Below are 26,838 nucleotides of genomic sequence, written 5' to 3' on the forward strand. Positions count from 1 at the left end.
GAGTTGTTTACTCATACTATATCCTGGGATTCAGAGGTCTGCTCCAAAGCTTCAGTGTCTGCTAGTCAGCAGAGTAGCCCAGCCACCCACCGCCTGTTTACCTAAGTACTATTTTGTAATGGCATCTAGCCCAGGAAATCCTTTTGGGCCTAGTAAAATTTGGTGGTACTCAGCAGCCTACTTCACCCATGAAGCAAGCTACACCGCCTGTTTACCTAACTACTAATTTGTAACGGCATTTAGCCTGGGAAATCCTTTTGGACCTAGTAGAATTTAGTGCTACTCAGCAGCATACCCCACCCATGAAGAAAGCTAACACCGCCTGTTTACCTAACTACTATTTTGTAACGGCATCTAGCCCGGGAAATCCTTTTGGGCCTAGTAGAATTTAGTGCTACTCAGCAGCGTACCCCACCCATGAAGCAAGCTACACCACCTGTTTACCTAAGTACTATTTTTAATGTCATCTGGCCCAGGAAATCCTTTTGGGCCTATTAGAATTTGGTGCTACTCAGCAGCGTACCCCACCCATGAAGCAAGCTACACCGCCTGTTTACCTAACTACTATTTTGTAACGGCATCTAGCCCAGGAAATCCTTTTGGGCCTAGTAGAATTTAGTGCTACTCAGCTGCGTACCCCACCCATGAAGCAAGCTACACCGCCTGTTTACCTAACTACTATTTTGTAACGGCATCTAGCCCGGGAAATCCTTTTGGGCCTAGTAGAATTTGGTGCTACTGCAGCACCCCAGAGTCCTGGTCGTTGAAGTATTGTCGCTCTTCCACTAGGGGGAGTAATGGTACGTCTGATGGTACTAAAGGAGTTCACCTGACCAGGTATCACAGTCACACACTACACTTCACACTCCGGCCACCAGGGGGATCAAATGGTTCTATCTATTAGGTCACTCCTCACACTCGGGTAAAACTGGGGGTTGGATAGGAAGTTAGAGAGAAGCTACCTGGGTTCGACCCAGAGAAGACCTGTCAGGCAGACAGGGGGAGAAGGAGGAACATCTGAGCTGCAGACAGAGGTCTCTGTCAGGGGTGGGATCCTGACAGAGACATAGCAAGAGATAGAACGTTATGGAGCTGCGCCTGCACCTCATTGTGGCAGCATCCTAAGGAAGGACAAGAAGCGAAGTATATTGTGGAGAAGTGAGAAACTAGATCACAGCACAAGGAGATAATACCAGGAGGAGTCCTGCCTTAAGATCGGCAACATCCTTCTGAGGCGCGTAGCCGGTGGCCAGAACACCGAGGGAGTAATAGGCTCTACGCATTACTTCAAACAACGGCAGGACAGTTAATTCCAAGTTGGCTGCCCAACCTTTAACCTACTGAAGACAACGGAGGCAAATTGTGGGAGAGGGGCGTCACTAGGGTCCCTATAAAATAGCTCCAGGCTCACCCCGTCATACGGGTCGTCCCATCCATACCATCTGGGGGACGAAGAGAAAGAACATCAGAAATATACACGACAGTTGTGAGGACTATCCCGTGGTGCTCAGCAGGGAGGTACTACAACACACAGGCGCTAGTAGGAAGGCTACTGATTTCCACCTGCAAAGGGAACTCTGGATGTGCCTTTGGACCGGCCGGACTCAGCCAGCCCTGTGAACGGTACTCTGGACTGTGGATGCTGAAGTCTTCAGTAAAAGATAAAGAGACTGCAACCTTTGTGTCCTCGTTATTCATCGCACCTTACAACATCCACCATTACCACCTACTCATCAAGGGAAGCCCTGGGGACATACTTCACCTGTGGGAAGGTATACCATCTAGCTGCCATTCCATCACCCCAGCGGACCCCTAGCAGCGTCGGTCACCCGGACCGAATACCACAGGTGGCGTCACGAACACTTGACAAACTACACCTTTAATTGGGCGCCCCCTTAGCAGGGCCACGGACCGGGTAGGGCCACCGTGACATCCCCAGAACCGAGACAGAGGGACCCGGTACCGAGTACCCCACTGCACTGCGCCTGGGGGCGATCCACTACTCAGCAGCGTACCCCACCCATGAAGCAAACTACACCGCCTGTTTACCTAAGTACTATTTTTTAACGGCATCTAGCCCAGGAAATCATTTGGGCCCAGTAGAATTTAGTGCTACTCAGCCGCGTACCCCACCCATGAAGCAAGCTAAGCTACACCGCCTTCTTTCTTTCTCAATCTAACCCCTCGGCTCTGGGGTGTCCACTCTCCCTCCAGCTCTCTCCTTCTCACAGGTGGACTACCGCGTGTTTTCACACTATGACGAATCTTTTGGACCCAGGCATAAGAAGTCGTCGAGGTAATGGATAATATGTGCCGCCTTACAAACGTCCATGACGACACATTCGAGGAAGCAACTAAATGCCTCAAATAGTGAGCAGGATATGGAGCACCCCATGGGCAAACAGCGATCTATGTAGTATGCTCCTTCACAGAAGCAGCCCAATGGGAGAACACTATTCGGAGGCACAGGTAGTAACCGGAACGCCCCCTCAATGTATGTTTTGGCCATTAGGGTGCCCCTTACGAACTTCTTGACCCGCCTGATTGCCTCGTCAAAGGAGGTACAGTACATATTACTGTACTTGGTTCCGCGTCGATGTTGTCGTTTACTGACCTGCCCCTTGGATATGACAAATGGTGGATTAGTCTGAATGTATTGGGTTCATTTTTTGGCACAACTCCCAACGCGGGTACCACTACATCTTCTAAGGAAAGTGTTCTGAATGGACCCGCCGCCATTCTACCTAAAGATATTTATTTTTTTATTTTTTTTGTCAAGACATCTGGGTGTTGGTAGAGCGAGTTTAGATTTTTACTCCAGCCTTTCTTGATTTTAGAAGGGCATGGCATGCCTATATATGTGTCTCCTCCTCCTTTTACTCCTCCACCTCTTTTCTTTTCGCATGACTATATGTAGTTGTGACTTTTCCATGTGTTTGTTGTTTCTTCTGAGCAGTTTGTCAGCTTTTGGACACCTTTTAAGGTGTTTTCTATGTGTTTTCCATGTGTTTGTATGTGTTTGTGTTTGCCTGCCATTGGTTTCAATGGGGTTCGACGGTGTTCGTTGAACGTTCGTCGAACACCTCCCTGTTCGACGAACCGAAAACTAGGGAGGTGGCTCATCTCTATTTACTAACTTCAAGGTCAACACAACCATTTTCTCAGGGTCTCTGACCACTACTGAGAAAGAAATGGTTCAAGTACTTGTTCTCGTCTGTAGAGTACGCCATGCATGAGTAACCACCACTCATGAAGTTGTAAATAGTTGAGCACTCACAGTTGTAGCCAACTCTCTAACCAAGAACAAGTCTCATTCTTGGTTTAAGGGTAAAGATTCCAAAAACTGAACTACTTATAATTTGCAGGTAATTACAGGAAAGAAAAGCATATTCAAACACAACACCATCAAGAAAAGATCCAAAGTAATAAAACTTATACTTGTAGGACACTTTGCTTGATAAAAGGTCATCACAGCCTCTTCTTCTCAGCTTCAATCATTAGTGAGAACAAGGGATCCAACTTCTTGCTCCCACCTAAAGATTTAGTCATGCATTAGCAGACACTTTAGAAGTGAGAAGGACATCCAAGTAGGGCCAAATAATCATTTTTGTGGCCAACTCTCCAGCCAAGTAGGACCTAAAGCCCCTCATTCTTAGTAATGGTGATATCCCCAACCAAGCGAAAGGTCACAAAAGAAAAGTAGATTGTTGAAGAAGGTTTGAACGATATCTACCAATCCAGTTGATACTACATCAAGGTAGTGGTAAACTAATAAAAAATAACTTTTATTAATACATTAAAATTCTGAATAAGACAAGACCCGCAACAAACACTACAAAACACATAAGATCCAAAAAAAGCCAAAAGGGCACCAAATACACAGAATCTTATAAATATCAGTCGAACTAAAAGATTGCCCACATTAAATTCCTCAATTTTGTCTATCAGGCAGTAAACCTTACGCAACCAGGGTTCTCTCGAGGCAATAGCTTTTGTCAATGTATGATTACTGTGTGCCCACTAAACAATAACAAAGTCCCTAGATTACCCTCTCTCAGGCCATGTACTATAAAAAACAGCTGAAGGTAAGGGTCTTATTGAAACCTGTCGGTGTCGTTTCACACTGTAGCACCCTCTGGTCCCAATTGCCGCGGAGTGGGGGCGCCACTGTCGTTTCCCCTTTAGGGTGCCAACCTCCACTGTTTAGGCAGGGGTCTTCTAGGAAAGAACAATAGGCATATATATTGTGGCACCTATGGTCCTTATATGTATATCTTTACCACCTTTTACTTCCATCTATCTCCTAAGAATACATCCTGCTCATTCTGTATGCTTACTACTCTTATGTCTTTATCTTATTTTTTTCTTCATTTTTTTCTTCTTTTTTTTCTTCTCTTTAGACTAGGGATATGCAGGGTTAGTTAGGGTACAGCCGTCGTGGAGCGGGGGCGCCATCTCGTACATATAGGGTGGCCAACCCCCGCTGCTAGGTAGGAAACAGATTGTCAGGACTCTGAACATTTTTTATTACCTTTTGTACATTACTGCCCTTTTTCAAGATGGCGTCTTTGGTCTCATGTGCACTGTGTCTTCCTGCTATAAAACTCCACCCCAGCCTTCAGTCTGTGCTAGAGTATTCTGCCTTGCATCCAGCTCCTGACCTCTGGTTACTCCTTGGCTATATACCTGCTCCTGTAAACCTGTGGAGTTATCCTGCTACTCTGCTCTGAGTTCCTGCTGCATACACCAGTTCCAGTAATCCTCCTTCATCTGCTGCTCATGTTTACTTCCATCTGCATTTGCTGGACATGTAAGCTGTTGCTGCTGTGCAAGAACCTGAGACTATTACCCAGGCCTCCCTGGTTGAGCTAAGATATTATTTGAACTGCCTTATAAGCATATCTATCTGTGTTTAGGACTAAGCAAGGACTTATTCGTGTCAAGTATCCTCAAGAATAATTGTGCTTCATAGACTTTCTGCGTGATTGCATTTTCCTCTGAAGTTTCCTATAGACTGCTAAGCTGTATTTAATATTTACTCCAAGTGTTGTGGACTTGAGTTTCTCTCTGCACCTGTTTAAATCACCGTGTGATAATATAGACTTTACCACTTATAAAACTGTGTCCTGTAGTTGTCTTGTTCCACGCAAAGAGTCTCCTGAGTTATCCCCTATAATTATTACAGGATACTCTAGCCTAAAAAAAAAAAAAAAAAAAGGAGGATTACTGGAACTGGTGTATGCAGCAGGAACTCAGAGGAGAGTAGCAGGAGCAGGTATATAGCCAGGGAGTAACCAGAGGTCAGGAGCTGGATGCAAGGCAGAATACTCTAGGCTGGTGGAGTTTTATAGCAGGAAGACACAGTGCACATGAGACCAAAGACGCCATCTTGGAAAAGGGCAGTAATGCACAAAAGGTAATCAAAAATGTTCAGAGTCCTAACACAGATTGAATAAAGTAGGGCTTACTAGTATCTGTTATTTCTAATCCCTGATCCCCGATGTCCTACTTTTGTTCAGCCTCTACCCATGCTTGCCGTGTCTATTGGGCCTGGCTTTTGAATTGATACATGCCGTACGATTTTTTTTTTTTTCCTCCCTCAATATCTTGAGTTGGTAGGATTTACATGAAATGAATAACCAGATTGTATGTTCATGACCCAAGGGCATTATTGTGGTTTTGATATAATTTAACTTACCATTTTAGTCGAATTTATTCAAGACAATTGTTTTGTTTCATAAAATAAATCTTTAATTCCATCTTTAATGTTGGTTGTCACCTTAGAAGCAGTAGTGTTTTTCGGGGCACTCTCCTTGATTATGCGCATATTATTATATGTTTATTCCCACGGCGCCTGCCTCTCTAGGCGCAGTTGTAGGTAGGAAGATGAGCTGAGCGCCACCACCGGATGTTGTGAGCGATAGACCGGAAGTGACGGACCGCCTCTTTTTTGCCGCCCTCGAGTGTAGAGCAGATACCGCCAGTGGACATGTTGGGCTCGGCGTAGTACCCGAGGTGACGGGCTGTGTTGCCGCTCTTGAATATGGAGCGGATCCCATCCGTAAGTAAGCCGGGTTCAGCTATTTGGATGACGTATTTAGATTACGCATGTGGTGGGTGATCCCAGATGCTTGAGTCAAGGGGCTTGGCCTTAGCAACCTCAAGGTTGTCTTCCGGTTTAACACACGTGGAACGCATGGAAAGATAAGGACATTGTCCCGGGAATAACAGAGGTGGCGCATACAGCCCACGGGGTCAAAGGAAGTGATACCTTAACAGGTAACATAAAAACCGACGAGACAAGGGCGGTGGCAGACCGCAATATGTTTTTGAATGAGAAGGAGGTTTATTCCTTATAGGAAAACACCTTCCTCCCCCAACCCTGCTACCTGATCTTTTCCTCCCCTGATGAGTTGAGAAATGAAACGCGTTGGGAGGTCACATGGTGAAATGGTCTATTATCTGTAATCCTAATTTATAAGATTCTGTGTATTTGGTGCCCTTTTGGCTTTTTTGGGATCTGTAGTGTTTGTTGTGGGTCTTGTCTTACTCAGAATTTTAAAGTATTAATAAAAGTTATTTTTTATTAGTTTACCACTACCTTGCTAGATTGTTGAAGCACATAAATATTCACTTAATACTGGAATTAACCATAAATCTTAATGGTCTGAACTTCTAGGATTTAACCTCCCGAGTCTTGCTCTCAGGTTGTGGCTGGACTTGGGTTAGAATTTGAGTTATTTGTAGAGTTTTCAGGATTTCTGATGGATTGACCATAGTCATAGCTAAGTCATAGCTATCCTCAACTTTGGTCATGGTTCTGCCTCGCCCTAAAAAGCCATTTATTTTCCATATTTAATGTTAGATCTTTGGGTCAGTTCTACCCTCAATGTATCCAGTTTTATAATGTCTCTCACTATGAAAAATTAGATTTGAATATAGCAAATATAGAAAGAGAAAAGCATGTTCAATAATGACATTTGTAGTTGGCCACACGAGAGGGAATAGTGATCGACAACTGTTGCTTCAACATAATGTCCTGACCTCAAAAAGAAAATAACTTTTCACACTTTTGCTATGCATGAACTGCAAGTGTGAAGAGCACTGACAATAAGGGACCAAGACCTGCAAAAAAAGAATAACCGTCCCCAGTGAAACACCAGCAAGCCTCTACCAGCAGTCACGGCAGTAACTGGTATATATGTGAGATTAAGAGACACAAGTCACCAGCACCTCAGTAGCAAAATTGATTTTTGGAACAAGAAGAGTCCTCAGTGTTATAACAGGTTCTAAATCCACTCTATTATTGGAGGTTGAATTTTGCAAAAAGTGCAGGACTCTGCATTATAGTAGTTATATTCTTGTACATAGGCGCAGTATTATAGTAGTTATATTCTTGCACATAGGGGGCAGTATTATAGTAGTTATATTCTTGTACATAGGGAGCAGTATTATAGTAGTTATATTCTTGTACATAGGAGCAGTATTATAGTAGTTGTATTCTTGTACATAGAGGACAGTATTATCGTAGTTATTCTTGTACATAGGGGCAGTATTATAGTAGTTATATTCTTGTACATAGGGGGCAGTATTATAGTACTTATATTCTTGTACATGGGGGCAGTATTATAGTAGTTATATTCTTGTACATAGAGGACTGTATTATCGTAGTTATTCTTGTACATAGGGGCAGTATGATAGCAGTTATATTCTTGTACATAGGGGCATTATTATAGTAGATATATTCTTGTACATAGGATCAGTATTATAGTAGTTATATTCTTGTACATAGAAGCAGTATTATTGTAGTTATATTCTTGTACATATGAGCAGTATTATAGTAATTATATTCTTGTACGTAGGGGGCAGTATTATAGTAGTTATATTCTTGTACATAGGGGGCAGTATTATAGTAGTTATATTCTTGTACATAGGGGCAGTATTATAGTAGTTATATTCTTGTACATAGAGGACAGTATTATCGTAGTTATTCTTGTACAAAGGAGCAATATTATAGTAGTTATATTCTTGTACATAGGGGGCAGTATTATAGTAGATATATTTTTGTACATATGGGCAGTATTATAGTAGTTATATACTTGTCCATAAGGGCAGTATTATAGTGGTTATATTCTTGTACATAGAAGCAGCAGTATAGTAGTTATATTCTTGTACATAGGAGCAGTATTATAGTAGTTATATTCTTGTACACAGTAGGAGCAGTATTATAGTAGTTATATTCTTGTACATAGCGGCAGTATTATAGTAGTTATATTCTTGTACATAGGGGCAGTATTAAAGTAGTTATATTCTTGTACATAAGAGCAGTATTATAGTAGTTATATTCTTGAACATAGGAGCAGTATTATAGTAGCTATATTCTTGTACATAGGAGCAGTATTATAGTAGTTATATTCTTGTACATAGGAGCAGTATTATAGTAGTTATATTCTTGTACATAGGGGAAGTATTATAGTAGCTATATTCTTGTACATAGGGGCAATATTATAGTAGTTATATTCATGTACATATAAGCAGTATTATAGTTGTTATATTCTTGTACATAGGAGCAGTATTATAGTAGTTATATTCTTGTACATAGGGACAATATTATAGTAGTTATATTCTTGTACATAGGGGCAGTATTATAGTAGTATAGTAGTGTCCCTGTCACACTCTGCATCAACTTTCCTCAACTCTGTCTCATAATCATCATCATTAGACTCAGATAAAACTCCATACTTGTTGGACACAACCATCACTCCTGCAGAATTCTGAAGTTTCCTAGTAGCTCTCTGACCGGTGTCATATTCTGCCTCAGGTTTACGGGAGGACGTGCTCTTTTTCTTCCTTTTATTAAGATTGATGCTCCAGTCATCAGATACAGACAGTGATGCTGAGGGGGGGGGCTACCTGAGGCTGCTGGACCTCCATGTTCCCCTCTGCACCCTCTATACCCTGCTTCTGTGGCGTTACATGAATGGACTCCTGCTGGGCATCTGGGCTGGTCACCATCTCTCCTGACATTAAATCCTCCCCCTCATGTGCCCCTGCCACCACATCCTCATCCTCCTGAGCCTCTGCCCCTGCCAGTACAGCCTCATCAGGGAAGACTCTGCAGATATTATGCCAGGCGTCTGGACAGTCCCTGTGAGGGTGGCCCATCTTACCGCAGAGGTTGCACCTAACATCCCGGCATACCGCAGCGACGTGGCCGATTTCCCCACACAGGCTGCACTTCACCACAGTACAGGCGTTGGCCAGATGACCTTTCCCACCACATTTGAAGCATTTTCTGGGCTGCCCGGGGTAATAACATCTTCCCTTCTCCCTCCCAATGAAGAAGGAGTTGGGTAAGTGGGCAGTAATGTTATTAAATTGCCGCAGTTTCACCACAGCTTTCCACCCCATTGTCCAGATACCATCCTCATCTCTGACCTTGGAGAGTCCAGAGGCGAGGTCACAGTGTCTCTGGAGCCACACCTCGATGTCCTGTGGTGGAACGGCCTCATTCCAGAAGGTGATATTTACCGTGACTGTGTCCGGCCTGGAGATAGGAACCAATATAAATTTATTCCAGCCTTCAGCGTCTCTGAACCTGGGGTAATTGGCCCAGAACCTGTCCAGGTCACACTGTAGCTTGAAACTGACCTCGTAGCCCTGCCTGTCCTGAAGGTTAGACACCGCCAGTATCTCATTTACCACAAACCCCATCTGGCTGCATAGCAGCTCTCTCACCACATACCTGCGCTGTGGCAGATCCTCCTTGGCACCTATGTATTTAAACCGCACCACATAATACGTTTAAACGTCTGGCCGGTATACCTGGCGCTGGAAGTGAAGGATGGGGCGCCGCGGCTCCAGGCATTCCTGGGGGGCACCTGCCGGGTCACACTGGGCCGACTGACAGGGAGAGGGCCTGCAGCAGGGGGGGACTGTCACACCTTGTGCGCTAGATGGTAAAGGGGGATAGTCACACATATCATGCACATTATCATTAGCAGCATCATTATCCTCAGACAGTGCCACGTCCATGACGGAAAGTGAAACCCCTCCAACCCCCGACCCCATGGGCACAACATCACCAGCCCCAGTCTGTGCCTCAGCCTCGGCCTCATCAGCACAAACAGTCTCACATATACAGTCCTGCTCCTGCGTGGGGCATTCTGGAACCTGTGGTGCCTCTGCTTAAGTCTGAAGTGCATGCTCCTGTTCACACTCAGCTGCCTCAGCAGCACAAACAGTCTCACATATACAGTCCTGCTCCTGCGTGGGGCATTCTGGGACCTGTGGTGCCTCTGCTGGAGTCTGAAGTGCATGCTCCTGTTCACACTCAGCTGCTTGCTGCTGCAGTTTTTTTCCTTCCTGGAAGCAGAAGCGGGCAGCCTGTAACACTGGCCGTGTCCGCTGCTGGGGGGTCCCGGTCTCTACAGCACAGTCCTGCTTATAGGAGGCGAACCGCTCGCGGTTCCTGTAGGTCTCAGCCAGGGGCCCCATGCCCTCCAGCACAGATTCAATGTCCTGCACAACACTTGCCAGCTGCACCCCCAGTGTGTTCAGTCTCAGGTCATACGTATCATTACAGGCAGGATTAGTGACTTTTAGGTTATAGATGAAGTCTACTTCCATTTGCAGCGCTTTTTTTTGCTGCTGTAACTCACCCAGTTTCCTGACCAGTCCCGGTATCTCGTCCGCTAGCTGCAGCTCGGGTGCACACGCCGGCTGCACAGGTTTTGTCTTGACCACGGGCTCAGGGGTTTTGACCACAGTCTTGTGCAGTTCCACCACAGATGGCTTTGTGGCTCCTCGGCTGGATGCAGGCTCCGCAGCAGGTTTATCGCTGCCACCTGATTGCGACCGGGTGCGTCCTGACAGCGCCACACTGCCATGTTGCTGCAAGTTCTCCTGGATAGTCTGTCTTTCCAAAGACGTCCGTCTCTGCCTGGAAGCAGGAGAGGTGATCTGTACACCTGAGGCCGATTTCACCTGTGCTCCAGGCAGGGGCTGCTTACTGACCGGGGAGTTACAGGACTTCATACTGTGCTGTGTAACATCACTCACCAACACTTTAACTTCTGGCTTCTTTGCTGGGCTTGGAGGAGATTTTCCTCTCAAAACTTTACTTGCAGCTTTTTCCTCTTTCACAGAACTGCTGCAGCTTTGGCTCGCTGCATTCACTGGTCTCACAGTGGCTTTGGGATTAGCATTCCCATTCAGAGAAGTCTGGGAGCCTTGTCCCAGTGTAGGCCGAGAAGCCTGGGCCTTGCCTGGGGAGCTTCCCCGCCCAGGGTGGCCCCTCCCTGGGCTTGCTCCAGACATCAGGAGAGCTACAGACACACAACCTCACAGCTAGGAGGCAGTATTATAGTAGTTATATTCTTGTACATAGGAGCAGTATTATATTAGTTATATTCTTGTACATAGGGGCAGTATTATAGTAGTTATATTCTTGTACATAAGAGTAGTATTATAGTAGTTATATTCCTGTACATAGGGGCAGCATTATAGTAGTTATATTCTTGTATGTAGGGGCAGCATTATAGTAGTTATATTCTTGTATGTAGGAGCAGCATTATAGTAGTTATATTCTTGTACATAGCGGCAGTATTATAGTAGTTATGTTCTTGTACATAGGGGCAGTATTATAGTAGTTATATTCTTGTACATAGGAGCAGTATTATAGTAGTTATATTCTTGTAGATAGCGGCTACAGTATTATAGTAGTTATATTCTTGTACATAGGAGCAGTATTATAGTAGTTATATTCTTGTACATAGGTGCAGTATTATAGTAGTTATATTCTTGTATGTAGGAGCAGTATTATAGTAGTTATATTCTTGTACATAGGAGCAGTATTATAGTAGTTTTATTCTTGTACATAGGGGGCAGTATTATAGTAGTTATATTCTTGTACATAGGAGCAGTATTATAGTAGTTATATTCTTGTACATAGGGGGCAGTATTATAGTAGTTATATTCTTGTACATAGGAGCAGTATTATAGTAGTTACAGTATATTCTTGTACATAGGAGCAGTATTATAGTAGTTATATTCTTGTATATAGGAGCAGTATTACAGTAGTTATATTCTTGTACATAGGTGCAGTATTATAGTAGTTATATTCTTGTACATAGGAGCAGTATTATAGCAGTTATATTCTTGTACATAGGGGGCAGTATTATAGTAGTTATATTCTTGTACATAGGAGCAGTATTATAGTAGTTATATTCTTGTACATAGGAGCAGTATTATAGTAGTTATATTCTTGTACATAGGAGCAGTATTATAGTAGTTATATTCTTGTACATAGGAGCAGTATTATAGTAGTTATATTCTTGAACAAAGGGGGCAATATTATTGTAGTTATATTCTTGTACATAGGGGCAGCATTATAATAGTTTTTATCTCGAACATCATATATCTGGATAATTCACCTTTGTGTCTTTTCAACAGTTGTTGGAGTATTGAATAAAATGTGGCATCAAAACATTGAACTTCCTTTTATCCTAGGCCGCTGATTAGATGGGATCCTGCAGTAGAGTCATGCATTGCTTGGCACTAGTTCATGGCTGTTGTCTAATTTAGGGCAGTGTGGGGGGTGTACTGTCAGCTCCTTGCAGTGTATTTAATTAACAATTTCCCGGGGATAGATGGCTGGTGTTTCCTTTCCTTTGATGTGATCTCCCGCCATGTTGTGTTGTGTGATTCAAAGTAACAGATTTTTGATGAGGCAATGTTGTCCTATATTGTTAAGTTTCACCGTTGCCTCCACTTCACGGGGTAACTGTCTTTTTATGTTACAGAATATTATCTTTATACATTTGTAACAAACTTTCACTCGAGAAAGATATCGAGATTTTCCTTCTCCGGGTGTAAATATGGAGGTCTCAATTCACTGACTGCAAGCAGAGATGGTAGGAGGTGAAATACGAAATATTTAAGAAAGCTGCAGAAGCTTTTCTGCATCACATTAATTTTTCCTGACAGTCAGGTCATTGCCTTTAGTGCTCCATTAAGGCATGAATATTGATGAACTCGCGAAATAAGACTCCTTAAAGGGCCAGTAATAAAAAAAATTAATTTTACTGCTGGAGATGAAAAAATAAATCTTCCTGTCTTCTTTCTCTTTTAATTTATTCTTTTTTAACGACATGTAAATTGTAATTCCGAAAACAAGAGTTTCCACCATGCTCTGAATACAAAGCTCCGATACGTGTCGAGGTCTAATATATTCCGCATTGCATCTGTCATGTTCGTAAGAAGCCACTTTTGTGATCAGAATGAAAGCGCTGCAGGTAAATCAGGCTCAATTTTCCCCGTACGTCTTATGGTAGGTTAATTTTACCGAGTACATGTGTCGCCTCTGCTTATGAGTTCTTTGTATTACTGTATATCATTATGGCATCGTCTTGCTAACACACGGAATAACATGTTTTGTCAATTCCTGAGCTCGCCGCAGTCACAGCGACCAGCAGCAATTGAATAGCAGCGCAAACTTTTCAAGTAGTCTGACTTCTAGCTGGAGTGTTAGGAGGCTTCCAGCATGCACAATGGCGTGCGTGCTGTTAGCGGTGTCAGCTCCCTCGCCGGGGGTGCAAACTAAAGGTTTGTTGTATCACTTTTGCAATATGCTCTCTTTTTGCTGTTGTCAAGGAAGACAAAAGGGCAATTTTAGGAGAGAAACCCTGATGCTGAAGGATGGAAACGAATATGAACCAGAGACGATTAGGTGGGAAAAAAAGGGAACAACTGAGAACTTGTATAAAAAGTGAGATACTGATTAAAAAAAATGGCCATAATGCTTATTGACTCACCTCTAAATTGCATCCTCCCTACTGTGATACTTGTATAGTAACTCCCTGCATTCACCACTAGGGTCGCTCATACAACTGACAATGAAAGGGTATTTCTCTGCAGAATTAACCCCTATAACCTGCTCCAGTCACCACCATTTGAGATATTTCTAAAGTTTGCATCCATTAGTCAATTGTAACAACAGATACCCATTAAAAAAAGTATTTTGTAAAACTCTTGTATGGAAATTTATCATGACACTTCGATGCTTCGGATACGCCCACTGGACACTTGAGCCTTCAAGTGTCCAGTGGGTGTATCCGAAGTATCATGGTCCATTTTCAATAAGAGGAATCTATCGTGAAGATCAACCTAATCTATAGTATTATCATCAGAAATAAGAGTCTATACACTGTGTTCCAAATTATTATGCAAATTGGATTTAAGTGTCATAAAGATTTAATTGTTTTGTTTTTCAAATAAACTCGTGGATGGTATTGTGTCTCAGGGCTCAATGGATCACTGAAATCAATCTTAAACACATATGATAATTGGTTTTCCAGGTGATTCTAATTAAAGGAAAACTACTTAAAAATAAGGTTCCACATTATTAAGCAGGTCACAGTTTTCAAGTAACATGGGAAAGAAAAAGGATCTCTCTGCTGCTGAAAATCATCAAATAGTGCAATGCCTTGGTGAAGGGATGAAATCATTAGAAATTTCCCAAAAACATAAGCGTGATCATTGTACTGTTAAGAGATTTGTGGCTGTATCTGAGCACAAAAGTGTTTGTGCTGATAAAGGCATAATGACGAAGATTTCTGCCTGGCAAGTTCATCGGATTAAGAGAGCAGCTGCTAAAAAGCCATTACAAAGCAGCAAACAGATATTTGAAGCTGCTGGTGCCTCTGGAGTCCCTCGAACCTCAAGGTGTAGGCTCCTTCAAAGGCTTGCTGTGGTGCATAAACCTACTATTTGGCCACCCTTAAACAGTGTTCACAAGCAGAAATGGTTGTATTGGGCCCAGACATACATGAAGACTAATTTCCAAACAGTCTTGCTTACTGATAAGTGTTGAGCAACCCTGGATGGTCCAGATGGATGGAGTAGTGGATGGTTGGTGGATGGCCACCATGTCCCAACAAGGCTGCAACGTCAGCGAGGAGGTGGAGGAGTCATGTTTTGGGCCAGAATCATGGGAAACAGCTGGTAAGGCCCTGTAAGGTTCCTGAAGGTGTGAAAATGACCTCTGCAAAGTATATAGAGTTTCTGACTGACAACTTTCTTCTATGGTTTAAAAAGCAGAAATGTGCCTTCAGGAGCAAAATCATCTTCATGCTGACAATGCCCCATCTCATGCTGCAAAGAAAACCTCTGAGTCATTGGCTGCTATGGGCATAAAAGGAGATAAACTCATGGTGTGGCCACCATCTTCCCCTGACCTCAACCCTATAGAGAACCTTAGGAGGATCATCAAGCAAAAGATCTATGAGGGTGGGAGGCCGTTCACATCAAAACAGCAGCTCTGGGAGGCTATTCCAACTTCATGCAAAGAAATACAAGCAGAAACTCTCCAAAAACTCACAAGTTCAATGGATGCAAGAATTGTGAAGGTGACATCAAAGAAGGGTCCTATGTTAACATGTAACTTGGCCTGTTGGGATGTTTTGGCGTTAAATAGCTTTTTTGTTCAGTGAATGTGACCTCCTAATGCTGCAAATTCCACAAATGAGCATTTTCAGTTCTTTAAAACATATCAAATGTTTAGAAATTCTACTGTGCCTAATAATTTGGAACAGTGCATTTTGAGTTTTTATTCATTTTGGAGATTATACTGTTATCATTGGGAGGTTTCTTCAATAAAATTCGATGTATACTCTAACGGGTGATGACTTTTATTAGACTGACTGTCATTTGCACCGACCATTTAGGAAAATCTGATAAAAATGTAATTTGCATAATAATTTGGAACATAGTGTACAGCTATAAAAAATAAGTTATTATTATTGTGCTTATATTATCATCTAGCTACTTAAAAGATGAGCCTGTCTACATCATTATTAGAAAATCTGCCACTGTGTAGCTGAAAAATCCATATGCAGATGAGCCTGAAGTGCTCTGGGCGTGATTGTAGCACTTACCGAGCCGCTACCTCCAGGACTATTCTGCAGTGGCTGAATAGTCAACCCATGAGCCGTCCACCAGATAGGTGATAATTTATTGATCAGTGTGTGACCCACAACTAATCCGCAGACCAGGGAACATTTACCCTGGTTACAAGATGGCACGGTAAGTTGAAGGTATGACCGCCCCTCCATTCATTCCCTAAGGAGCTTCCAGAATGACCTCAAACATCCAGCAGGGATTGAGTGGAGCGTAGGTAGAGCATGCGCTCTGGTAATTCATTCATTTTGCCAATCGATGCTGACACCAGAGATTGGACCACCACCGATCAACAAGTTTTTGCCAGTGGATAGGTGAGCACTTCTTTTAACTGGGCAAAGTAACCAATTTTGGACTTTCCATCTGCCAAATCATCAGGAATAGTTTCCTGGTTTTTTACCTTATGCGTTTCTTGAATGTGGTTCAAAATTTGCTAAAATTACAATTCAATAATAAAACTATGCACTCCTAAGCACAGCTAGAATTTTAATTTATGCCTTAGTTATATCCCAGTGCAAAAAGCTAAACTTTTTTTCTTTATTCTTGCAAAAGCCGAGGTACTGGGCAGCTTCATCATGGCATTATATGGTCATATCACCGGGCATTAAGATGTGACGTGTAAGGCGTAACTGAAAGTCTAATAAAACCTCGGCTGTTAGAGCTTTTATAGGGTCTCCGTGTCTTCAGTAATGTTAGATACCAGTGAATAGGAATATCATAGTCAATTCAGTGCAAAGAAGCCATTTCAGCCCTGACACAGGCGTCCTCAATATAGGGCCATTGCCGATTACACGTGCCGTCTGCCTTGGGGCCATAACCTGATTTAAACTTCATTAGCTTAGCAACCAAGTCAATTTTTTTCCTCCCTTTGAAGAATTCTCCAGCCTCCCAGGTCGTATAACTGGCGCCAACTGCATTTCATTAATATTCGTTTAACTGGCCACAGAGAAAAATGAAGAAGAGATAGGCGCGGAGCCGGGATGGCCGGGCTGGTATATCTGATGTAGACAATGATAATATTCTAAGGCCATGTGCACACGTTAAGTATTTTTCGCGGTTTTTTTTAGCGTTTTTTCGCTATAAAAACGTGATAAAAACGCGAAAAAAACGCTTACATATGCCTCCCATTATTTTAAGTGTATTCCGCATTTTTTGTGCAAATGTAGCCTTTTTTTCCGCGAAAAAATCGCATCGCGGAAAAAAAAGCAACATGTTCATTAAAATGCGGAATTGCAGGGGATTCCGCACACCTAGGGGTCCATTGATCTGCTTACTTCCCGCACGGGGCTGTGCCCACGATGCGGGAAGTAAGCAGATTATGTGCGGTTGGTACCCAGGGTGGAGGAGAGGAGACTCTCCTCCACGCACTGGGCACCATATAAGTGGTCAAAAAATAAGAATTAAAATAAAAAATAGTCCTATACTCACCCTCGATGTCTTCCCGCCTCCACTGCATGCTGTCGCTTCGGTTCCTGTAGCTGATGTGCGGCGAAGGACCTTGCCGATGACGTCACTGTCCTGTGATTGGTCGTGAGCGGTCATGTGACCGCTCACGTGACCGTGACGTCACGGAAGGTCCTGTGCGCACAGACCAGCTATAGGAAGAGGAACGGACGCCGGTGAGGAGATGTCTGGGTGAGTATAAGCATTTTTTTTATTTTTGTTATTATTTTTAAACATTCTATCTTTTACTATAGATGCTGCATAAGCTGCATCTATAGTAAAAAGTTGGTCACACTTGTCAAACAGTATGTTTGACAAGTGTGACCAACCTGTCAGTCAGTTTTCCAAGCGATGCTACAGATCGCTTGGAAAACTTTAGCATTCTGCAAGCTAATTACGCTTGCAGAATGCTAAAAAAACGCGAAAAAAACGGAAAAGAAACGCAAAAAAAAAAAATGCGGATTTCTTGCAGAAAATTTCCGGTTTTCTTCAGGAAATTTCTGCAAGAAATCCGCAACGTGTGCACATACCCTAACAGCAGACAGTAATTAATTATCTATTATATCTCCCATTTGTATTTGTTTCATTTGCAGCAGATAAAAAAATCAACTACCAGTTCTGGTCTTAAAGGGATTGTGCATTCAACTAAACCCTTATGTGTGTGTATATATATATATATATATATATATATATATATATATATATATATATATATATATATATATATATATATATATCCTGTTAAGGTCTTGCCCAAAATAGATACTGGTTTCAAATGGTGCCTTTTTCTCTCTGATGGCCAAGGACACGCATCCAGTTGAAGTTTGTGCTGGGGGCTGTGGACTCCTCACCCCCACGGGTTCTGCTGCGGCCGGGGTCTTTTCGCCCCTGCTTTTAAGGCTGACTTAGACAAACAATTGCCTGAGTATTAACTAAGCTTTAAATTCAAGTACTTTGTGCTTTGGAGTTTGCCCCCATCTAGTTCTTTCAGCTGCAATCATCTCTGCAAACTCCTGTGGATTCTACAAGCTGCATCAACTTCCTTTGCTTGGACCTGCTGATTAACACTTCATCTGCTGTAAGCATAGCAAACTGTTATCTGAGTTTGTCCATACTTCAATCCCTCCTGCATCAGAGTCTATTTTTTTTCTGTAAACAAGTTTGTCTCTCCATCTTTGCTGCCAGCGACTATTGATTGCTGATGAACCCCTTGTGCTGTAAACACTGGACTTGCTCATATTACACTATAGCAATTCCTCCAGTGGCTTTTTTTCTTCAGTTTCTCTGTTTTTTTTTTACGCTCCTGTTTTCGTGGTGCTATCACGTGGTGCTAGTCTTCACTTTTACACATCACCTACAGTGCCTTGCAAAAGTATTTGGCCCCCTGGAACTTTTCAACCTTTTCCCACATATCATGCTTCAAACATAAAGATATATATAAATGTAAATTTTTGGTGAAGAATCAACAACAAGTGGAACACAATTATGAAGTTGAACAAAATTTATTGGTTATTTTAAATTTTTGTGGGAATTCAAAAACTGAAAAGTGGGGCATGCAATATTATTCAGCCCATTTAACTTAATACTTTGTTGTGCCAACTTTTGCTGCGATTACAGCTGTAAGTCGCTTGTGGTATGTCTCTATCAGTTTTGTACATCGAGAGACTGAAATTCTTGCCCCTTCTTCCTTGGCAAATAGCTCGAGCTCAGTGAGGTTTGATGGAGATCGTTTGTGAACAGCAGTTTTCAGCTCTTTCCACAGATTCTCGATTGGATTGAGGTCTGAACTTTGACTAGGCCATTCTAACACCTGGATACGTTTATTTGTGAACCATTCCATTGTAGATTTTGCTTTATGTTTGGGATCAATGTCTTGTTGGAAGACAAATCTCCATCCCAGTCTCAGGTCTTTTGCAGACTCCAACAGGTTTTCTTCAAGAATGGTCCTGTATTTGGCTCCATCCATCTTCCCATCAATTTTAACCATCTTCCCTGTCCCTGCTGAAGAAAAGCAAGCCCAAACCATGATGCTGCCACCACCATGTTTGACAGTGGGGATGGTGTGTTCAGGGTGATGAGCTGTGTTGCCTTTATGCCAAACATATCGTTGGCATTGTTACCAAAAAGTTCGATTTTGGTTTCATCTGACCAGAGCACCTTCTTCCACATGTTTGTGTCTCCCAGGTGGCTATTTGCAAACTTTAAACAACACTTTTTATGAATATCTTTGAGAAATGACTTTCTTCTTGCCACTCTTCCATAAAGGCCAGATTTGTGCAGTGTACGACTGATTGTTGTCCTATGGACAGACTGTCCCACCTCAGCTGTAGATCTCTGCAGTTCATCCAGAGTGATCATGGGCCTCTTGACTGCATCTTTGATCAGTCTTCTCCTTGTTTGAGATGAAAGTTTAGAGGGACGGCCGGGTCTTGGTAGATTTGCAGTGGTTTGATACTCCTTCAATTTCAATATGATCGCTTGCACAGTGCTCCTTGGGATGTTTAAAGTTTTGAAAATCATTTTGTTTCCAAATCCGGCTTTAACCTTCTCCACAACAGTATCACGGACCTGCCTGTTGTGTTCCTTGGTCTTCATGATGCTCTCTGTGCTTCAAACAGAACCCTGAGACTATCACAGAGCAGGTGCATTTATACGGAGACTTGATTACACACAGGTGGATTATATTTATCATCATTAGGCATTTAGGACAACAATGGATCATTCAGAGATCCACAATGAACTTCTGGAGTGAGTTTGCTGCACTGAAAGTAAAGGGGCCGAATAATATTGCACGCCCCACTTCTCAGTTTTTGAATTACCACAAAAATTTAAAATAACCAATAAATTTTGTTCAACTTTGTTGAAAAGTTCCAGGGAGCCGAATACTTTCGCAAGGCACTGTACATTTGGTCCATGTGGTGTTTTGACTTGTGACTTAGTGAACCCACCTCACCAAGTGAGCCTCTAACATAGGGTTTGCCTAAAGAGGAAACCCCTTTCATCCAGACAGAGATATAGCAAAGGTGTAACTAGGCTTAACGAGTTTTTATTCTGATTTAGCCCTTTATTTAAACCCTGGTTGATGCAGGCTAGTTGGAGTCTAGGATTTTACTGTGTGCACTTTTAGGATTATTGTCGATCTTGTGACAACCATTTCACTTTCGTAGCTTTATATCGTTCAGTGTATACAGAGCGGCAGTTGTAGCCACGACCCAGCGCTGATTGACAGCTCGCTCAGCTTTAGGCCCGGCTGTCACTCAGTGCTGGGTGTGCAGTTACAGCTGCCGTTCTTTATACCCAGAGCAGTACCGGCACTGGGCAGGTTCAGAACCCTATTAATCTGCAGATTAACCCCCCATTTTTTCGCGGAACAGGTTCCCTTTAAAAAATAGTTAATTTTCTGATGACACCTTCCATCTCTAGTAGTTAGAACATGCTAATACTTTAATCTGCTCATCAGCCCTGATGTTGATTTGTCCTGTGCCGCCCCTTAGTGCATATTTACAGATACACCTCGCACAGCTTAGAATACTATGGACGGCCAATGTGCAGCTCTATAAATGGTAAGAGACAGAGGAGCTGAATGCGTCCACTAGCAGCTGCTTTGGTAAGTGCTTTCGTGCTGTTTCATCCTGATTTTTATATGTGCATCCCACTATCATTCTGAAATTCTATTGATCCAACTGGCAAATTCAATTCGTAGTTTCTAGCACCTATTCATTTCCATCCTGGAGAAAATAATTTCCCTCTGTGAGTTGCAAAACCCTGATGTTATGATTTTATGTCATGGACCTATGAGTAGACAAGTCTTCTGCTTCAAGGAAAGTTAAATTATAAGATATGTTAATATGGATATAAGGAGGGATTCATGGATCCTTTCCACCAATGAGACCACTTTACCTAAACAGCTCTGCCCAAAAAATTTTAATTTTGATGAAGTCAGATCTTAGCTGATGTGACTGATATGAGACGATGACCTATATATCTGATGGTTGGCTGCATGCTTACTGTTGCTCAATGACAATGACTTGCTTCCTGTAGAGAGACAATTACTCACTCCCACTTCCTGTAGAGGGACAATGACCAGCTGCCACTTCCTGTAGAGAAACAACAACCTTCCCCCGCTTCCTGTAAATAGACAATAAGCCACTTCCACTTCCTGTAGAGAAAGTGATCCACTTCCACTTCCTGTAAAGAGACAATGACCCACTCCCACTTCCTGTAGAGACAGTGACTAGAGATAAGTGAATTTGATTGGGTCAGGGCTTATTCGGCAAGTGATAGCATTTACCAAATTAGCCGCAGAGGGAACCCGGCTTCCTGGATCGCTCGGGCTGATCAGTTGTTCGTCTCTGCAGCTCCATGTGTCATGGCTGTGTGACAGTCATGACACATGCATGGAGAGCCCAACAAACAGGTTCTCCATGCATGTGTTGTGACTGTCACACAGCCGTGACACATGCAGCTGTGGAGCAGAACATATCATCAGCTGGAGTGATCCAGGAAGTCGGGTTCTCTCTGCAGCTTATTCGGTAAGCACTATCGCTTGCCGAATAAGTCCTGACCCGATCAAATTCGCTCATCTCTATCAGTGATCCACTTCCATTTCCTGTAAAGAGACAATGACCCAGTCCCACTTCCTGTAGAGAGACAATGACCCACTCCAACTTCCTGTAGAGAGACAATTACCCACTCCAACTTCCTGTAGAGACAGTGGCCCACTCTAACTTCCTGTAGAGAAACAATGACCCACTCCCACTTCTTGTAGAGAGACAATGACCCACTTCCACTTCCTGTAGAGAAACAACAACCTTCTCCCACTTCCTGTAGAGGGACAATGAACCGCTTCCTGTAGAGGGAGAGCTATCACTCTACTCATGCTCATACAGGTACCCATTGTTTTCCGAGATCTACACATGTTGAAGAATGGATTAATAGAACTGGAAAGTATGGATTAAGTAAGTAAAACTTTGAGAGAATTTTCAGAAGAGTGACAAATGTAAATTCATTGCTTTCCTCACCACAAACTGACATTTTTACCTGTTAAAAAAGCCCATCATAGACTATAAACTTTGAAACAATAATCTCTGACTTCTATTTTACAATTGAAAATGATTTCCAATCTGGTGTTTCCATTTCAGCCAGGCTGCAAATAATAGCAGCTATCAGCACTGATCTGCCTTTGGTCTTAGCCGATAAGGAGAACCAGTTATTTTATCATGAATTGTCTCTCGTCCCCAAGCTGACACATTTCTACTTTATTTTGTAAGAAAACACTCAATCTTTTCAGTTTCATTAAGTAAAAATGGATGGACCTTGTGTGTGTGGTTCTTATTTCTTATATACCTTTCCTTTGTCTGTTTTTGCTTGGATCGGCACACGTACAAATTCCTTTAATCAATTCATTCAGCCGAATATGTTATCTGCAAGCATTGTGTATAGATCTACTCGTAGGAAATGAGAAAACCTTTCTTGTGCTATCAATTAAAACTGGAAAAATAAGTACCGTATGTTTTTTTAAATTCATTCCTGGCACTTGAGCAGCAAGGAAATGGGATATTTTAATAATCTTCAACTTAGGTTATTTTAAATCTGTATGGACACTGATATAATATTCCCAATACGTTTGATGGGTTTCAGACATGTCATTGATGAAGCCTTTCATTACAGTGAGTCAAGCATGGACTCCGTTTGTGTTCTTTTGCAACGTGTCCAACTTGCCAGAGTAGTAAAAGAGCACAAAAGCAAAAACTAGCCACCTTCACCAAACCTGAATTATATTACGACTTACCATGAGGTTGTCTTAAGACCAAGGTAGAACTAGGACAAGAGCAGAAGAACCACCTCCGATCTAGCAGAACGCACTAACACTTGGAGGTGACTTTGATGCCAATCATTTACCACTAAGGTCTTATTCAAAAGAATTGCTTTGCTATCAGTATTTATGCCCATGTGCCATGTAGATGGGGTAGGTCCACCATTTCTTAAGACTTCTACCTTCTGGGGTTGTCCACCTTTTGGTGGCATTTTCTTTTAACTTAAAATGGTTGTTCCATTTCAGAAAGCTGTTCGTCCCTAGATGCAGTTTGATAAAAAATATAAAAAATGTACATTCTTTACCTTTGCCGCCTTCGCCTTCGCCAGGTCCACAAGTGAGTCTCCCCCACTGCTCCCCATTTTTGGCATTGGTTAAGACGCTGACGTCACGTTGACAGTGTAGCAACCAATTAGTGAGTTGAGTAGCTCTGAACAACCAAACTCACTGATTGTCTGTCGACGTGACGTCAGTGTCACAGCTAATGCCAGATACCGGAACTCACCGGTGGATTTGGGCAAGGTAAGTACGGCACGGTTTGTTAACAAACTGCGACTGGGGCTAAACACTATCTAAAGGGTACAACCCCTTTAAAATGCACTTATTTGGGGAATTTTTGCACTCAAAATCCCATTCTTTAGGAAAGGGGCAAAAAACTGAACATCGGGAGTCCGACCCTAATATAGGCAATGCCCCCAATGAGACCCAAGATGTCCATATCCTTGTGCACTGTGATAGCTACATAAAGACAAGCAGATAAAATTACACGGAGCATCGACACAGGGAGTAGATTGGACAATTATCTACTAACGAAATATTACCGCAGAGTAAATCCGAGAAGATTAGACTCTGGAACAAAGTATTAACAATAAAAATGGGCATGACACCAATCACTGGGTTGTTTATATGGCAGTAAAATAACTGGAAAGCCTTATAAAACATGAAATAATTGACAGAAACACGTTTTTCTTCATTACAACCTATGCCAGTAAAAAGGGCATGTTATGCATGCAATACATGATTTTTACAAAATTCTAATTCAAGTCACGGATGTAAAGACGATATTTTATTGTTATTTAGTCAATAAGATGTAATGGAAATATGGAATTATAGTTTTATAGCTTCTTACAGTCCTTAATGGCAAAACGAGCCATGTTTATTGTATATAAATCTATCCTTCTTAGAAATACTATAAATTATATATGCAGAAAAAAGAAAAAGTCCAAAGAGTGGTCCAAAAAAGGATATTCAATGAAATTTTGACAGTTTAGATATATTGGTTTTTCACTCATCAGCCATAATAATAAAACCACTTGGCTATTATAGCGTAGGTTTCTTTGTGCTCTGTCCCAAGACCTCTGATGCCTCCTGTATTATTTGTCACCAATACATTAGCATCAGATCCTATAAGATGCTCGGTGCCGCCTACGTGGATCGGACTCATTTCTCGGCATGTCCCACTGATAATAAATCAGACTGAAATCAGCAGAATTTGGAGACAAGCCATCACCTTGACCATCCATAATATTGTCCCCCGATCATTGCCTTGATCCCTGTCCATTGCATTGACCCACCTCCATTGCATTGACCCCCATTCACAATGCTGACCCTCGTCCATTGTGTTTACCCAGGTCCATTGTTTTGACCCACCTCCATTGCATTTGGATTGACACCTGTCCATTGTGTTGACCCCTGTCCATTGCATTTATCCTTGTCCATTGCATTTACCACCTGACCCTCCTCCATTGTGTTTGCATTGACCCCTGTCCATTGCATTGACCCATGTACATTGCATTTGTATTGACTCCTGTCCATTGCATTGACCCCATCTATTGTGTTGACCCTCATCCATTGTGTTTACCCATGTCCATTGGATTGGCCCACCTGACTCACCTCCATTGCATTTGCATTGACACCTGTCCATTGTGTTGACTCGTGTCCATTGTGCTGACCCCTGTCCATTGCATTGACCCTTTTCCATAGCGTTTACCCACATGACCCACCTCCATTGTGTTTGCATGGACCCCTGTCCATTGTGTTGACCCACATTCACTGCTTTGACTCACCTCCATTGCATTTGCATTGACTCCCATCCATTGCCTCTAAATTCTTTTGACTTAATGATATTTTTGCATAGAGCACAGCACAAAGAACAGAAATGAAAATTTCTAATTATTTTCTACATTCCGGTGAAAATACCCAGGGTGCATCACCTATTATTCGCCGCTCACTGTCCTAATAGAGTTGCTATAGATGAGTGAGTACATTGAGTTGGAAAATGGTAAATGAAATCCATTCTCTCGTGAAAAAAAACAACATCTCACACTGAGAAACAAAGACATTGAGGGATTTTGGCAAACGCGCCTGTGGTTTTTGTCGGTGATGGCGGAGGAGCATGACAGGGGGATGTTTACCGTTCTTATGATTTCATTAGCCGTGTGTCTTTTCTTTCAAGGACTGGATTTGAGAGAATAATTGAGCATTGTTTTAGGATTCTTTGAAGAAAAACTTGCTACAAAATAAATGGTAATCTCTATGTTTAAGTCACGGAGAAAGACATCGAGTAATTATTGTCAGTCTAAGAATCGGCAGTCAAATGTCGCCTGACAAAACAGAGAAAGAAGGGAAACAGACTATAATACCACAGACAGAAGATGTTCACTCAATGTGCCTGCTTGTTTTGGGAATGCCATTTTTGTAGGCTGCTTGTCATGAAGAATTTAATTTACTGATGACATCACTTGTAAAAGAAACATGCTAATGAGCCACTGATGACATCACTGGTCACTGATGTTTCTCTCCGGATGAAGAGGTCCTGAGTGACCTCGAAACGCTTTGACCCTGTAAACCTGTTTAATAAATTGTATCCTTTGGAAACCATTGTGGATTCATCAGCAGCAGCACAGGAGTGACATATCCTTCCCATTCATTTCAAACTTCTGGGTTATAAGATGCCAACATGTTACTGATATCAGGAGTAATAAATATGCCAATGTGTCACTAATGACATCACAGATACATTTTCTACATGTGATTAATGACATCACTGGTAGCAGGATGTTAACCAGTTTCTCTGCTTTAGTGCTTGATTTATTGCTCCCTGACAATTTTCAGGTGTTTCACTTTTCTTCATGTATAATAAATAGAGGCAGCCCATGGAAATTCATTGGAAAAAAAGATTGTAGGCTGGTTGATTGCCTCTTTTTTTACCAATGAGTAGAATGAATGTGTGAAGGACTCCGGAAAATGTATTTTAGCAAGAACCTGGTAGAGAAACTGGTCTAAGGTTCTTATTAATTGCATTGTTGGACAACACCTGATCTTTCCTCCCTAAACTATGCACCTTAATCAGGTCCAATTTTAATTGTTGCTATGTAGCCCCTTTCTTTTTTGTATTATATATGGCACTGGTTCTGGGTACAAAATCCTTGCACCATCCTCATTTGGGTCTCTTGATATTTTCTTGTTTGGGCTTTCTCCATTTCTGTCCTATTACCAAAAACTTGACATCATAGTGTGAACTCAGTGCAGTCGTTGTGTGTGCCCCTCATGGACAGTGATAACATTCTTATTCCTTCATCACCTGGAGAATTCAAAACCTCTTATCTACGCCATTGTTGACT

General features: G+C 42.2%; 2 protein-coding genes across 2 annotated transcripts in view; both read left to right on the forward strand.

Moving 5' to 3' along the window:
* The window catches only part of LOC143807255 (zinc finger BED domain-containing protein 6-like), a 34,729-nt gene extending 16,909 nt beyond the window's left edge, over positions 1-17,820 (forward strand). The window contains exon 3 of the mRNA XM_077288602.1: positions 17,679-17,820. The gene's annotated coding sequence lies outside the window, so the exon portion shown is untranslated. The remainder of the gene's footprint in view (positions 1-17,678) is intronic.
* Positions 1-26,838, forward strand: part of CDH13 (cadherin 13) — a 916,091-nt gene that overhangs the window by 816,372 nt on the left and 72,881 nt on the right. The gene's annotated exons all lie outside the window — the stretch shown is intronic.

Source organism: Ranitomeya variabilis, chromosome 2 (assembly GCF_051348905.1).
Source record: "Ranitomeya variabilis isolate aRanVar5 chromosome 2, aRanVar5.hap1, whole genome shotgun sequence".
NCBI lineage: Eukaryota > Metazoa > Chordata > Amphibia > Anura > Dendrobatidae > Ranitomeya > Ranitomeya variabilis.